Raw genomic sequence first — 15,959 nt, forward strand, 5'->3', positions numbered from 1 at the left:
AACTCTTGGAGCTTACACTTCAGTGAAGTGGATGGAAAGCAAACAGCTAAACACATAAAATAAGGATTGCTTTTGGTAAATTCGGTGAAGGCCACAAACACGTAGCTCTGATAGAGAATTGCCAGATACTGAAGGCAGAATATTTGTGTCACTTGAGTTCATATTTGTAAAGCAAAACTATTTATCACAGATGTTACAGTATGGACATGCTCCGTTGTGCCTGACTCTTTGTGACCCCATGGTCTGTAGGCCACCAGGCTCCTCTGTCTATGAAATTCTCTAGGCAAGAATGCTGGAGTGGGTTGCCATTTCCTCCTCCAGCGGATCTTCCCAACCCAGAGATCAAACCCACATCTCCTGTGTCTCCTGCATTTCAGGCAGATTCTTTAACTGCTGAACCGTTGGGGAAGCCCCAGTGTTATAGAATTTTGGTTAATTATATTAAATACAACTTATCTCTTTTATAGTCAATAAATTATCATAATGAACCTAATGAATCTGATATAATACAATATATCTCTTAGAAGCTATTTTTAAAAAGAATTACCAGGGTCGCTCCCTCTAAAATGTTGATCAGGGAAGCTTCCCTGAGGAGGTGATATTTCAGATATTTTAGGTGATAACCTGAAAAGACAAGGAAGACTGAGCTAAGCAAAGTACCTGGGGAAAGGTTTCCCAATTGAAGCTACAGCATATAGAGATCCTGCTAATAGAAAGAGCTTGTTCCTAGGCCCACAAGGTAGGGCTATGAAAGCATGATCAGCTGGGGGGAGGGCATGAAGACTGGGCAGCCAGATAAGATTCTTTAGGCAGTGAGGAGTTGCTGCCTTGCATCATTCTTTGGCCTTCCTTAATTTATAGATTGGTTGGATGGCATCACCGACTCAATGGACATGAGTTTGATTGAACAAACTCCAGGAGATGGTGAAGGACAGGGAAGCCTGGTGTGCTGCAGTCCATGGGGTCACAAAGAGTCAGACATGACCGAGCGGCTGAACAATAGCAATTTATAGAGAAGGCAGCCTTCAGATGCATCCATCCCCATTCCTCACTGGCCAGTAAGGTCACCCCAGCCATGGCCCTGCAGCTTCCCTTTCAGCCTCTCTTGAGATCTTCATCATATCATATGTCTCATCATATGCCTGCTTCTACCGTTTTACTAACCCTGGCAGCAATAACAGAGGTTAAAATGAAAGTAAATTTCTACTTTCCTTTAGTCAAGCTTGTGCGTATTTTTAAAGCCTCAACCATCTAATACCTCCTGGTCCCTAGCCATCTAATGTTTACATAAGATCTTTTTTTTTTTTTCCTTATCTGCATCCTTCTGGAAATGTTTATAGAATCCTCAGGGGAGGCAGTGAAATGAAGTTAGAACAGGCCCATCCTTAAGGGGAACAGGATCCATCTGGATGCCCGAGGCTCCTTTGCCCCTGCAACGTTGGTGGTGGTGATGAGGGTGGGGGAGGGGGCACTCAAAGAAGACATGGAAAGATGAGTCTATTCCCGTTCTCACAGGCTTCAGCATCCGGTCGCAGGCTGAACTAAACAGAACTCCTAGGGAAATGTTTCCCCTCAGGGTAGGGTGTGCGGTGAGAGGGTTGCTGATCAGAATAGGAGATGTTACCTGTGCTGGTCCTCTCCGCTTCCTTCCCTCCTTCCAGGAGCTTCACAGTAACTTTAACCACCAGTTCCCATCAACAAAAGGGAAGGGTCCGATGAAGCTCAAGGACTGTGGCAGAGGTTCGGCTGGCTGGTCCCTGGAGTCCCACCTCCTAGAAGCCCCAAGCCTGTTGCTCACCCCCCGAGGCCAGTCCTTGTCCCTGGTTCTCCCGGGTGCCCCTGTGAGGAGCTCCTGGTGGAAGGACACACCTTCCCTGTTCTCCCTGGAGGTGGGCCGGGGACCTCCGAGGGAGCCATGGGTCAAGTTGTTTCTGCAGCTTCTCCAGAAAAGGACACCTGGGTCCTCTCTCTTCCCAGCTAGAAAACCCCATAGGACAATTGTGTGTGCCGGAAGCGGGTGTCATAGCTAACTTCCCAGGGCCGCAAGAGAAAGAGACCCTTGGCCGTAGGCGAGTGGTCCCTTATCCCTCCTTCTGTCTGATGCCACCGGGTAGGCAGAGCCCCTCTCTTCGCAGAGAAGCCACCTGAGCCAGCCTGGCCCACATATACACAGAAGCACCCAGAACAGCCCTCCACCAGCAGAGAGGTAACGCTCGGGAGTTGGGCAGGTGGTTTGGGGGCGCTTTGTTCGGGGCCCCTCACCAAGCCAGCAGGCCTGGGCAACTGTGGTCAGGAGTGGGCCCCCCCTCTACCCTAATTCAAACAAACCTCCCTTGGAAAGCCAGGAGGCTCTGTTTGAGAAGAGCAGGCTGCAGCCTCCACAGCTGCCCAGCCTCTCAGAGCCATCCAGAGCCAGGTTACTGCGGAGCACAGCTCTGCTAATAAATCTCCATCCTGAAGCCCTTGACTGCCTCCGCTGGGAATTGAGGCGCAGCCTCTCCGAGCACCCGCTGGCGGCCCTGCCGCATTGCCAAGCCTTGACTCCAGGGCCCTGGCAGGCGGCCTTTCTGGATCAACCTTTTTTCTTCACCTTCTTTCCCTCTTCCACCCCCTCATCTCACCTCTCCTTGCTTTCATGTTTCTATTTCCAGCCAACTGTTTTTAATTCCTGTGACAGTTCAAAGAAAACTTTAGAGGGTTTTCAGTCTACCAGTGCTCCTCACCCCTTGAACTTGAACATGCTGAGGAGGTGAGAGAGCACTGGTCCCAGAGTTCAGCGCCCAGGGTCCTCAGTTCTGCCTCTAGCTGTGTGACCTTGGGAAAGTCAGGCATATCTCATGTTTTCTAGGTGTAAACTGAACATGTGGGTTAAACGAATTTTGAGCCCCAAACTCTGACCTCTTAGCTGATGGAGTAGCTCTGTTCGGTTGTCTGAATCTGTGATGTTCAAAGCAGTGAGCACACAGCTTTGCAGATGACCCCCTCCCCACCCCCTGCAGAGAGGCCAGGAGCATATCTTCAGGCTTGATTCTGTTGTGGAGCTGGCCCAAATCCAAATTCCCTCGCAGCAGAATTGCTCTTTTTCCCAGAGCCCTTCACTAATAGCTATTTACATAGAAATTGACATGCTTACTTATCTATGTCCCACTAACTCTTATGGGAAGCATGCATGCATACATTCATTCATGTAATCAACATGTATTATTAATAGATTAAATGCCCACTATGTGCCTTGCTAGGGCTTTGCAGGTGGCACTAGTGGTAAAGAATCTACCTGCCACTGCAGGAGACTCAACTTGATCCCTGGGTTGGGAATATTCCCTGGCAAAGGAAATGGCAACCCACTCCAGTATTCTTGCCTGGAGAATCCCATGAACAGAGGAGACTGATGGGCTACATACAGTCCATGGGGTCACAAAGAATCAGACACAACTGAACATCTAAGTACATGTGCCTTGCTAGGTGCCAGGAGACGATGATATGCATAACGGACATGGTCCTTGCCTTCAGGGAGCTTACAATCGAGAGACAGACACAGGTAAATCAAATAACCACGAGAATCTGTCATGACAATCAAGGTGAGACATGAAAGAGCTATGAGTATGTGAGAGGCTCTGGGAAGCTTTCCCTGAGCATCATGACCAATGGGAGCTGAAATCAGAGAAGTGAGAAAGGCAGAAGGGAAAGCATGTCAGACAGAAGAGCCTGCAGGTGCAAAGACTCAGAAGCAGAGGGGAATCTGGCTTGGAGCAAAAGCGAGAATAAGGAGAAGTATCTCATTCACTTTTGTATCAGGACTCCCAACTCATACCTGATTCTTCCTGTGTAAGATCAAAAATGTTTGTTGAATGAATGAATGTGTGAATGACTTGTATAAACTCCCCTTTCTAACAGGCATCAGGCTGCCTGTTTGTACAGACTAAAAGATAGATGTTTTAGTTCTTCCTTATTGCTTCTGTGCCTCACTATAGTGGAAAATGTACAAGCAAGTTTCCTAGAGTCTAAACTGAGAGATTATGCCCACAAGTTCCAGTATGGAGATGGGCACTACTTGTTTAAATGTAACAGTCTAGGTTAAATATATACCAATTAAAAGTACTGTTAGGAAAGTTGGAGGATCACCAGATTTAACAAATAAAAATATCTGTAAGCCACTGTGGAAAACAGTACAGCAGTTCCTCAAAATGTTAAATATAGAATCACCGTGTGATCCAGCAATTTCACATCCAGGTACATAGATAGACTCAAAAGAATTGAAAGCAGGGAATCAAACAGATACTTGCCCACCAACGTTCATAGCAGCATTATTCACAGTAGCATTAAGGTGAAAACCATCCAAATGTCCATCAACAGATGAAAGGAAAGTATAGTGTATGCATACAATGGAATATTATTTATCCTTAAAAAGGAATGACATGCTACAACATAGATGAACTTTGAAAATGTGCTAAATGAACTAAGCCAGACACAAAAGGAACACTAACATGAGATGCCAAGAACAGTGGCTTCCTCCCACTTCTCAAGGGTAGCAGTCTGTTCTCCATGATACCAGCCCTATAGGTTTCAGACTTGCCCCAGCAGCTCCCATGATTGCATAAACCAATTCCTTGCACAATAAATCACCTAATATTAGGTTGGTGCAAATGTAATTGCAGTTTTGGACTGTGAATTTTAAATTATTATAACTAGGCTCAAACACATCTTTATTAATCAAAAGAGGAACCATTACAATCAACACATTTTTGGCCAATGAGAAATAAGTCTGTCTATTCCTGTAGCATAAAAATCCATACTTCAGGATTCGACACACTCTTAGAAAGCATTTTCTGCACTCTGCTGGTTGTGGAAGCGTTTTCCCTGCCAAAAGTTGTCGAGATGCTTGAAGAAGTGGTCGTCAGTTGGCAAGAGGTCAGGTGAATGTGGCAGATGAGGCAAAACTCTGCAGCCCAATTCATTCAACTTTTGAAGCATTGGTTGTGAGACATATGGTCAGGTGTTGTCAGGAAGAACTGGGCCCTTTCTATTGATCAAGCCTGACTGCTGGCATTGCAGTTTTTGGTGCATCTCATTGATTTCCTGAGCATGCTTCTCAGATGTAATGGTATCGCCGGGATTCAGAAAGCTGTGCTGGATCAGATGGGCAGCAGACCACCAGTGACCACGCCATTTTTTGGTGCAAGTTTGGCTTTGGGAAATGCTTTGGAGCTTCTTCTCAGTCCAGCCGCTGAGTTGGTCATTGCCAGTTGTCATAAAATCCTCGTTTAGTCGCATGTCGCAATCTGATTGAGAATTGGTTTGTTGTTGCTGCATAGAATAAGATAAGATGATACTTCAAAACGATAATTTAAAAAATTTTCAGTCAACTCAAAAGGCACCCACTTATCAAACTATTTCACCTTTCCAGTTTTCTTCAAAAGCTAAACCACCATAGGATGGTTGACATTGAGTTCTTTTTTTTTTTTTTTAATTTTTTTATTTTTTTATTTTTTTATTAAATTTTAAAATCTTTAATTCTTACATGTGTTCCCAAACATGAAACCCCCTCCCACCTCCCTCCCCATAACATCTCTGTGGGTGATCCCCATGCACCAGCCCCAAGCATGCTGTATCCTGCGTCAGACATAGACTGGCGATTCAATTCTTACATGATAGTATACATGATAGAATGCCATTCTCCCAAATCATCCCGCCCTCTCCCTCTCTCTCTGAGTCCAAAAGTCCGTTATACACAGCTGTGTCTTTTTTCCTGTCTTGCATACAGGGTCGTCATTGCCATCTTTCTAAATTCCATATATATGTGTTAGTATACTGTATTGGTGTTTTTCTTTCTGGCTTACTTCACTCTGTATAATCGGCTCCAGTTTCATCCATCTCATCAGAACTGATTCAAATGAATTCTTTTTAACGGCTGAGTAATACTCCATTGTGTACATGTACCAAAGCTTTCTTATCCATTCATCTGCTGATGGACATCTAGGTTGCTTCCATGTCCTGGCTATTATAAACAGTGCTGCGATGAACATTGGGGTACATGTGTCTCTTTCAATTCTGGTTTCCTCGGTGTGTATACCCAGCAGTGGGATTGCTGGGTCATAAGGTAGTTCTATTTGCAATTTTTTAAGGAATCTCCACACTGTTCTCCATAGTGGCTGTACTAGTTTGCATTCCCACCAACAGTGTAGGAGGGTTCCCTTTTCTCCACACCCTCTCCAGCATTTATTGCTTGCAGATTTTTGGATCGCAGCCATTCTGACTGGTGTGAAGTGGTACCTCATTGTGGTTTTGATTTGCATTTCTCTGATAATGAGTGATGTTGAGCATCTTTTCATGTGTTTGTTAGCCATCCGTATGTCTTCTTTGGAGAAATGTCTATTTAGTTCTTTGGCCCATTTTTTGATTGGGTCATTTATTTTTCTGGAATTGAGCTGCATAAGTTGCTTGTATATTTTTGAGATTAGTTGTTTGTCAGTTGCTTCATTTGCTATTATTTTCTCCCATTCAGAAGGCTGTCTTTTCACCTTGCGTATATTTTCCTTTGTTGTGCAGAAGCTTTTAATTTTAATTAGATCCCATTTGTTTATTTTTGCTTTTATTTCCAGAATTCTGGGAGGTGGATCATAGAGGATCCTGCTGTGATTTATGTCTGAGAGTGTTTTGCCTATATTCTCCTCTAGGAGTTTTATAGTTTCTGGTCTTACATTTAGATCTTTAATCCATTTTGAGTTTATTTTTGTGTGCGGTGTTAGAAAGTGATCTAGTTTCATTCTTTTACAAGTGGTTGACCAGTTTTCCCAGCACCACTTGTTAAAGAGATTGTCTTTACTCCATTGTATATTCTTGCCTCCTTTGTCAAAGATAAGGTGTCCATATGTGTGTGGATTTATCTCTGGGCTTTCTATTTTGTTCCATTGATCTATATGTCTGTCTTTGTGCCAGTACCATACTGTTTTGATGACTGTGGCTTTGTAGTAGAGCCTGAAGTCAGGCAAGTTGATTCCTCCAGTTCCATTCTTCTTTCTCAAGATTGCTTTGGCTATTCGAGGTTTTTTGTATTTCCATACAAATCTTGAAATTATTTGTTCTAGTTCTGTGAAAAATATGGCTGGTAGCTTGATAGGGATTGCGTTGAATTTGTAAATTGCTTTGGGTAGTATACTCATTTTCACTATATTGATTCTTCCAACCCATGAACATGGTATATTTCTCCATCTATTAGTGTCCTCTTTGATTTCTTTCATCAGTGTTTTATAGTTTTCTATATATAGGTCTTTAGTTTCTTTGGGTAGATATATTCCTAAGTATTTTATTCTTTTTGTTGCAATGGTGAATGGAATTGTTTCCTTAATTTCTTTTTCTACTTTCTCATTATTAGTGTATAGGAATGCAAGGGATTTCTGTGTGTTGATTTTATATCCTGCAACTTTACTGTATTCATTGATGAGCTCTAGTAATTTTCTGGTGGAGTCTTTAGGGTTTTCCATGTAGAGGATCATGTCATCTGCAAACAGTGAGAGTTTTACTTCTTCTTTTCCAATTTGGATTCCTTTTATTTCTTTTTCTGCTCTGATTGCTGTGGCCAAAACTTCCAGAACTATGTTGAATAGTAGCGGTGAAAGTGGACACCCTTGTCTTGTTCCTGACTTTAGGGGAAATGCTTTCAATTTTTCACCATTAAGGATAATGTTTGCTGTGGGTTTGTCATATATAGCTTTTATTATGTTGAGGTATGTTCCTTCTATTCCTGCTTTCTGGAGAGTTTTTATCATAAATGGATGTTGAATTTTGTCAAAGGCCTTCTCTGCATCTATTGAGATAATCATATGGTTTTTATTTTTCAATTTGTTAATGTGGTGAATTACATTGATTGATTTGCGGATATTGAAGAATCCTTGCATCCCTGGGATAAAGCCCACTTGGTCATGGTGTATGATCTTTTTAATATGTTGTTGGATTCTGATTGCTAGAATTTTGTTGAGGATTTTTGCATCTATGTTCATCAGTGATATTGGCCTGTAGTTTTCTTTTTTTGTGACATCTTTGTCAGGTTTTGGTATTAGGGTGATGGTGGCCTCATAGAATGAGTTTGGAAGTTTACCTTCTTCTGCAATTTTCTGGAAGAGTTTGAGTAGGATAGGTGTTAGCTCTTCTCGAAATTTTTGGTAGAATTCAGCTGTGAAGCCGTCTGGACCTGGGCTTTTTTTTTGCTGGAAGATTTCTGATTACAGTTTCAATTTCCGTGCTGGTGATGGGTCTGTTAAGATTTTCTATTTCTTCCTGGTTCAGTTTTGGAAAATTGTACTTTTCTAAGAATTTGTCCATTTCTTCCATATTGTCCATTTTATTGGCATACAACTGCTGATAGTAGTCTCTTATGATCTTTTGTATTTCTGTGTTGTCTGTTGTGATCTCTCCATTTTCATTTCTAATTTTATTGATTTGATTTTTCTCTCTTTGCTTCTTGATGAGTCTGGCTAGTGGTTTGTCAATTTTATTTATCCTTTCAAAGAACCAGCTTTTGGCCTTGTTGATTTTTGCTATGGTCTCTTTTGTTTCTTTAGCATTTATTTCTGCCCTAATTTTTAAGATTTCTTTCCTTCTACTAACTCTGGGGTTCTCCAATTCTTCCTTTTCTAGTTGCTTTAGTTGTAGAGTTAGGTTATTTATTTGACTTTTTTCTTGTTTCTTGAGGTATGCCTGTATTGCTATGAACTTTCCTCTTAGCACTGCTTTTATAATGTCCCACAGGTTTTGGGTTGTTGTGTTTTCATTTTCATTAGTTTCTATGCATATTTTGATTTCTTTTTTGATTTCTTCTGTGATTTGTTGGTTATTCAGAAGTGTGTTGTTCAACCTCCATATGTTGGAATTTTTAGTAGTTTTTCTCCTGTAATTGAGATCTAATCTTAATGCATTATGGTCAGAAAAGATGCTTGGAATGATTTCGATTTTTTTGAATTTATCAAGTTTAGATTTATGGCCCAGGATGTGATCTATCCTGGAGAAGGTTCCATGAGCACTTGAAAAAAAGGTGAAATTCATTGTTTTGGGGTGGAATGTCCTATAGATATCAACTAGGTCTAATTGATCTAATGTATCATTTAAAGTTTGCGTTTCTTTGTTAATTTTCTGTTTAGTTGATCTGTCCATAGGTGTGAGTGGGGTATTAAAGTCTCCCACTATTATTGTGTTATTGTTGATTTCCCCTTTCATACTTGTTAGCATTTGTCTTACATATTGCGGTGCTCCTATATTGGGTGCATATATATTTATAATTGTTATATCTTCTTCTTGGATTGATCCTTTGATCATTATGTAGTGGCCTTCTTTGTCTCTTTTCACAGCCTTTGTTTTAAAGTCTATTTTATCAGATATGAGTATTGCCACTCCTGCTTTCTTTTGGTCTCTATTTGCGTGGTATATCTTATTCCAGCCCTTCACTTTCAGTCTATATGTGTCCCTTGTTTTGAGGTGGGTCTCTTGTAAGCAGCATATAGAGGGGTCTTGTTTTTGTATCCATTCGGCCAGTCTTTGCCTTTTGGTTGGGGCGTTCAACCCATTTACGTTTAAGGTAATTATTGATAAGTATGATCCCGTTACCATTTACTTTATTGTTTTGGGTTCGGGTTTATACACCCTTTTCGGTTTCCTGTCTAGAGAATATCCTTTAGAATTTGTTGGAGAGCTGGTTTGGTGGTGCTGAATTCTCTCAGTTTTTGCTTGTCTGTAAGACATTGAGTTCTTCGGAAACCTCTCACATAGTTGTAAGAGGATCAGCTTCAATGATGCTCTCGGTTGGTCATTATCAACTTTCAATGACCGCCACAATGCTCCTCATCTTCAAGGCTCTCATCTCCTTTGCAAAACTTCTTGAACCACCAGTGCACTGTCCGTTCATTAGCAGTTCCTGGGCCAAATGCCTTGTTGATGTTGCAAGATATCTCTGCTGCTTTACAAACCATTTTGAACTCAAACAAGAAAATCGCTCTAATTTGCTTTTTGTCGAACATCATTTCCATAGTCTAAAATAAATGTAAAATAAATAGTAAGTAATGTCATTAGCAAAAAATAAAGTGAGAAATGTGCATTAAAATGATATATAACATAATCACATTTACTTAATGTATTCCAATATCAAACAAATTTCAACAACGCAAAAGTTGCAATTACTTTTGCACCAACCTAATACATTAAACAGTGAGATACTAAGAATAGGCAAATTCAAAGAGAAAGTACATTAGAGGTTACCAATGGCTGCTGGGGGGAGTGTTACTGTTTAATGGGTACAAAATTTAGCACATTGAATAAGATCTGGAAATGGATAGTGCTGATGGTTGCATAGCATTGTAAATGTACTTCACTTCATTGAATTATACTTAGGGTTAAAATAGTCAATTTTACATTATATAAATTTCCCACAATATTTTAAAAGCATTTTTCTCTCAAAAGAAAAACGCTATGTAACCCTTGGGATACACCTAAACTGAAAAGGTATTTATTGTTTATCCGAAATTTGAATTTAATTGGGTATCCTGCATTTTATCTGGCAACCCTCACTGACAAGCTTCCTGTACACCATGGGCTCCCTAGATCATTTCCAGGATTCAGGGACCATCCTTCCAAAAGCAAAAATCAATGCCTGTGGTCTTATAAGAATGAGTGTGCAAGCCAGGCACAGAAAGTCAGGGGGGTGTGTACACTAATTATAGACTCAGCCCTAGACACAGGCCATGAAGTGACTCCCTCAGCCCTCACTCACTCCATCAGTGAAGAGGTGGAGATTAGAAATCTTGATTGGGTTTCCCATCTGTTGTTTAATCATCGTGATCCACAAATGCAGTAAAAGCTGGTTATAAACCCGTTCTTACAATTGACCACGTGGCTAGAATTACAGTCACAGATGGTGACACGCATGCATGAGACTCAGACGATAGCCTTGTCCCCTGCCATCAATGCATCTTCACCCCAGAGTTGGTAAGAACCCATGGAGTGCCCAGATGCCTAATTGTACCACCATTTGCACCCATGTCTTCTCAATGAAAGAAGCTGCCTGCACAGCTCATTGTGCAGCAAGAAACAACAGGTGCAAAAAGCAAAGGCCACTTTGGAACCATTTGGACCAAAGAGCATGGCTCAGTGTAACAGGAGCGCCCACAGACTTGGCATGCCTGCGCCAATCTGCCGGCAAGATGGGCCTGAAATCAGACCACAGCCGTGGACTCTACGGCTGCCGTTCCAGGTGGTCCCACCTACTCCTTCCCTCAACCGAGACGAAAGGCAGCTGGGGAGGGCACCGCACAAAGAGATGGGTCGTGTCCAAGTCATTTTTAGTAGGTGCTGACGAGTCCCTGTGAACGTCTGGAAATGTGTAGCACAGCAAAAACACACGGGTCACAACGCACTGGTGAATGATTACCAGAGGAGAAATTCATTACAGGCTGCTCTCAGCTCCCATCACATAAGAAAGTGTTACATTAACAAGATGGAAGGTCCCTGCGGTCCCCTCCCAACACAGCCCCCACTGCCACCACCTGCCACCCCACTATTTCAATTTGTGTATCATGGCGAGGGGGGAGCCCAAAGGCGGGGTGTGGGGGGAGTTAATTCAGCTATACTCATCAAAAAGGGGGTCACGGTGGCAGCCAAGGCCAAGTGAAGCAGATTCGACCTGAGTGTCACGTGCAATTCTTCCCTTGCAATCTGCACCAGCTATGACCTCTGCGGCCTGACAACCATCGATGACGTTAAAGCAAAGTGAGGCCTTTTTTTTTAGCTGTTCGCATATCTGCTTTCCAGCCTGGGTGTGTGTGTTTCCCCGTAGATGTGCCTGGCCTTGTCTCTGTTGGCCCCCAGGTTTTCTGGTGTTTCTAACCTTTCCTGACATAAGCATGGACAGATGGAGCACCAGGCGGCTGCCAGCCTGGAACCCGTGCTGGAGACCGTGGGAGACTACGTTGAGGAAGACACACTGGCCCTGGGGCCGCTCTGGACCAGCACAGTCTGGGGTGGTGGGAACAGGAAGTCTCCCTTTCGTGGAGGCCAAGTGGACGCGATAGACTGAGCAGCCTTCCAAGTCCTTGCTCGTCAGTGTCACAGGCTGTCATCGTCTCATTCCTCTTCCTCATCTCTTCTCCAATCTTCACGTTAAAGAATCACAGGTCACAAATGGAAGGTTAGCAGAGGGTCAGAAGCACGCAGACAGATGGGTCAATAGTTCTTCTTTAATGAGATTTCTGTTCCTTCGATGCCATTCACATGCAGAGGGGCCAATGCCCCAGTCTGCTTTTAAAGTCAAAGGCAAAGCTAGGTTCGGGGACAGATGGGCTGTGCCTGAGAGGGGGATCGCCCCTGGTGCCTTCCCCAGAAGGCCAGAGAACTCAGTTCCTTGGCCTCGCCCCTGCGCCAAGCTCCTTACCACTCAGAGCCCTGGCCCAGTTCCTGTTGCAAATATGAACCTAAAGCCGTGAGGAGCCCCCGCACGCTCACTAGCCAATACGATGTTAAGTAGCACACCTCCCTGCTTGGGCTTGGGCTGGAAGCCACCTCTTCATTACACGGCTTTCTCTGCACTTACGGAAAGAGAGCACGCTTCTCCCAGACATGCCCCACAGAGACCTGCCCTCAGCCTCCCCAGTGCTGGGGCAACCTTCAAAACTGTTCAGTTTGTCTAAACCCCATCCATCTTTAATGTCAGAGTCTATGTTCTCTCCTCTCCTCCTTTTTTTCAAAGCTGCCAGAAAAGAAAATGTCACTGCATTGGGGGCCAATTCAAAAGCCAGGCTTAGACGGATGTTCGGTTTCATTCCCCCTGGCCCCTATGTCTTTATCTCCCATGGAGTCTTCAGAGGCTGTGTCTCCACCCTACTCCATTCCTGGGTTCTTTTGGCATCCTGATGTCTCCCCTGTCTGTTGCGCTCCTCTCTTGCCTTCTTCTAAAGCACCAGCCTTAGAACTCACAAAGCTGTCTTTGTGACCGCAGCCCCTGCTAAGAGGACAGCTTGTTGATTTCTTAGGGGATGGGAAGGGAGCTTGCCAGGTGAGGCTGTCGCCACCCTTATCAACACCCTGCCAGAGATTCGGAGGTTGAACAGCTGATGCAGGTAAGTATCCCTGATGGTGCCTTTTAGAAGCCAGATTCTCCAAATTTGTGCAAAACACATGGAATCATCCCAAGCTGTGATGATTTGGTTGGGAATGGTGTACATACCTCCGTTCCCACTGCATGCCTTAGAAAGACTCTTCAAGCCACGAAGGGCAGGTGGCAGTGCTGATGAAGATGCCAGCGGAATGCGTCCCTGACAGCCCCTGGCTCACCCAGGAGCGGGGAGCTGAGGCCCTGATTGATACCTGGGGGCGAGGCTGTCAGCTGGGAGCACACAGGAGGGAGATAAGGGACTCAGTCAGTGTCAGACCCATCCTGACACAAGTCGCTGTAAATCACTTTGGGGAGAGATGTTCAGCTGCCAAGAGCAGAGAAGGGTGAGCAGGCGATAGAAAACCAGGGCGAGAAGCAGCAGCGTGGGCTGCCAGCTCTGGGATGGACCCTGGCCGTGGCGCTAGAGGGAAACGCACAAAGCACACAGAACCCTGTCCAGCCGGCCTCAGCCCCAGCGGAGGTACAGCACTGAGTTCACTGCAGTGGATTAAAGCATAATCCAGGGTGCATGCTTGAGGATGTGAATTGTCTCAATAACACTTCTATGGAGGCTTCCCAGGTGGCGCTAGTGGTAAAGAGTCCGCCTGCCAATGCAGGAGACACAGGTTTGATCCCTGGGTCGGGGAAGATCCCTCGGAAGAGGGCAAGGCAACCCACGCCAGTATTCATGCCTGGAAAATCCCATGGAAAGAGCAACCTGACGGGGCTACAATCCATAGGGTCGCAAAGAATCAGACATGAAGCGACTTATCATGCACAACAGTGCTATAAATACAGCCATTTGAGCCAGCAGCCCAGGATGAGTGCCGTGCAAACCCTCCTCTCCTTCCACCCGCTGCCGGACTACTGTTGACTCTCTCACCCCGCCTTGCCCACTGACACCCGGGGTGAGAAGCTGCACATGGTGAGCTATGAGGAAAACAGGCCTTAAAGGCAGAGCGTTTTGTGGAGAAAAGATTCCCCCATTTCCAGAAAGACCCTAGACTGCACCTCAGCATCCCCCAACCTTATTACAGATGTGATTAGCCTTGGCCAAACCCATTTTAGAGATTGCCTTTCAACATGTTTTAATTAGATATTTAAAAATAATCTTATTTGTTTTTCCAGGAACAGAATTGGAAATAATGAACAGATTAGTGATTAATTAATTGCTGGCAGGTGTGGGGAGAAACCAGCCACAGCTTCTTAGCATTTTCCCCCTTTCTCTCTCAAGATCATTCTTTCTTATTTTAATTGCTTCTTGCCACCCCAGCACTTCTCTTATCAAACATTCAAATAAACTAAACAAATAGAGTGTGCTGAGACTGGAGTACTCAATACGGTGTTTAATTGGAGTGAAACAGCCTTGTTTTCTCCCGGTGGAATCTCGGGGCACCTGGTGGCTTCGCATTGGATTCCAAAAGTGCATGGTTAGCAGGTAGTTCATCTTCCTTTCAAGTGGCGAGGGCACAGCTTGATTGAAGCAAGGAGCAGTGTGCCGTTGACTGTTTGCGGTTCACTGGTGGGGAACTGAGGCAGGAGCATAACAATGCCGTGCACCGTCTCCCGCCCATCTGCCCCACCGTTCACTTCTGTGTGTCTGCATCGCACGAGTACACACACCAGCAGGTGCACCCTGCAGCTGCTGAAAGGGTGGAGGCTCAATGATAGCCATGTACTTCCGTTCGCCAGCATCTCTCTGGGCTCAGTAGGGAGGCCACCATCACTTACCTCTCACATCCAAACAGCTAAATCTAAGGCAACGACGTGCATCTATGACCTTAAACCCAAGCCATGGGCAGAGGAGGGTGACAGACAGGACCTGTGCTTGTGTACCGGGCTCCCAGCACTAGCCTCGAGGGGAATGTGGGCTTCATATGAAGCTCTGTTCTTTCCAATGGGACAGCTGCTCAGAAAGGCTATGGAGATGTTCCTACTCTGCAGGGCTGTTTCCTGAACAAGTGAGCAGACATCTCTTACTCCCAGAGGGGGCTTTGGGGATGCAGCAAGTCTATAATGGAGACAGAAGTACTGGTTGCTTCAAAATAAGTTAGGAGCCTCAGGACATTACTCTGGTGCCTTCTCAGTGTGGGGAGATTCCATAGGACCAAGGGCCTAAGTTGTCTTCTCAAAAGCTGCCAAGTTGTTGGGCCATGACCATGGATTTACCCATAAATGATGGTTGGTAGGAATAAGAAAGGAATGGAAGGGGAGTTTTTAAAGTGAGTCCCTGGTGACCACTATGTCCTTCAACCCAAAGTATTTGTCTTCAGGTGGAGACAAAGATCGAAGAAGGCAATGGCACCCTGCTCCAGTGCTCTTGCCTGGAAAATCCCATGGACGGAGGAGCCTGGTAGGCTGCAGTCCATGGGGTTGCTGAGAGTTGGACACAACTCAGTGACTTCACTTTCACTTTTCACTTTCATGCATTGGAGAAGGAAATGGCAACACACTCCAGTGTTCTTGCCTGGAGAATCCCAGCGATGGGGGAGCCTGGCGGGCTGCCGTCTATGGGGTCGCACAGAGTCGGACACTACTGAAGCGACTTAGCAGCAGCAGCAGCAGAGACAAAGATGGGCTTCCCTGGTGGCTCAGATGGTAAAGAATCTGCCTGCCAAAGCAGAAGACACAGGTTTGATCCCTGGGTCAGGAAGATCCCCTGGTGAAGGAAATAGCAGCCCACTCCAGTATTCTTGCCTGGAAAATCCCATGGACAGAGAAGCCTGGTGGTACTACAGTCCATGGGGTCACAAAAGAGTCAGACATGACTTAGCAACTAAACAACAACAACAAGAGACAAAGACAGAAGCAGTTTGCAGTGACTGAT

This window comes from Capricornis sumatraensis, chromosome 3 (genome assembly GCF_032405125.1).
Source record: "Capricornis sumatraensis isolate serow.1 chromosome 3, serow.2, whole genome shotgun sequence".
Taxonomy (NCBI): domain Eukaryota; kingdom Metazoa; phylum Chordata; class Mammalia; order Artiodactyla; family Bovidae; genus Capricornis; species Capricornis sumatraensis.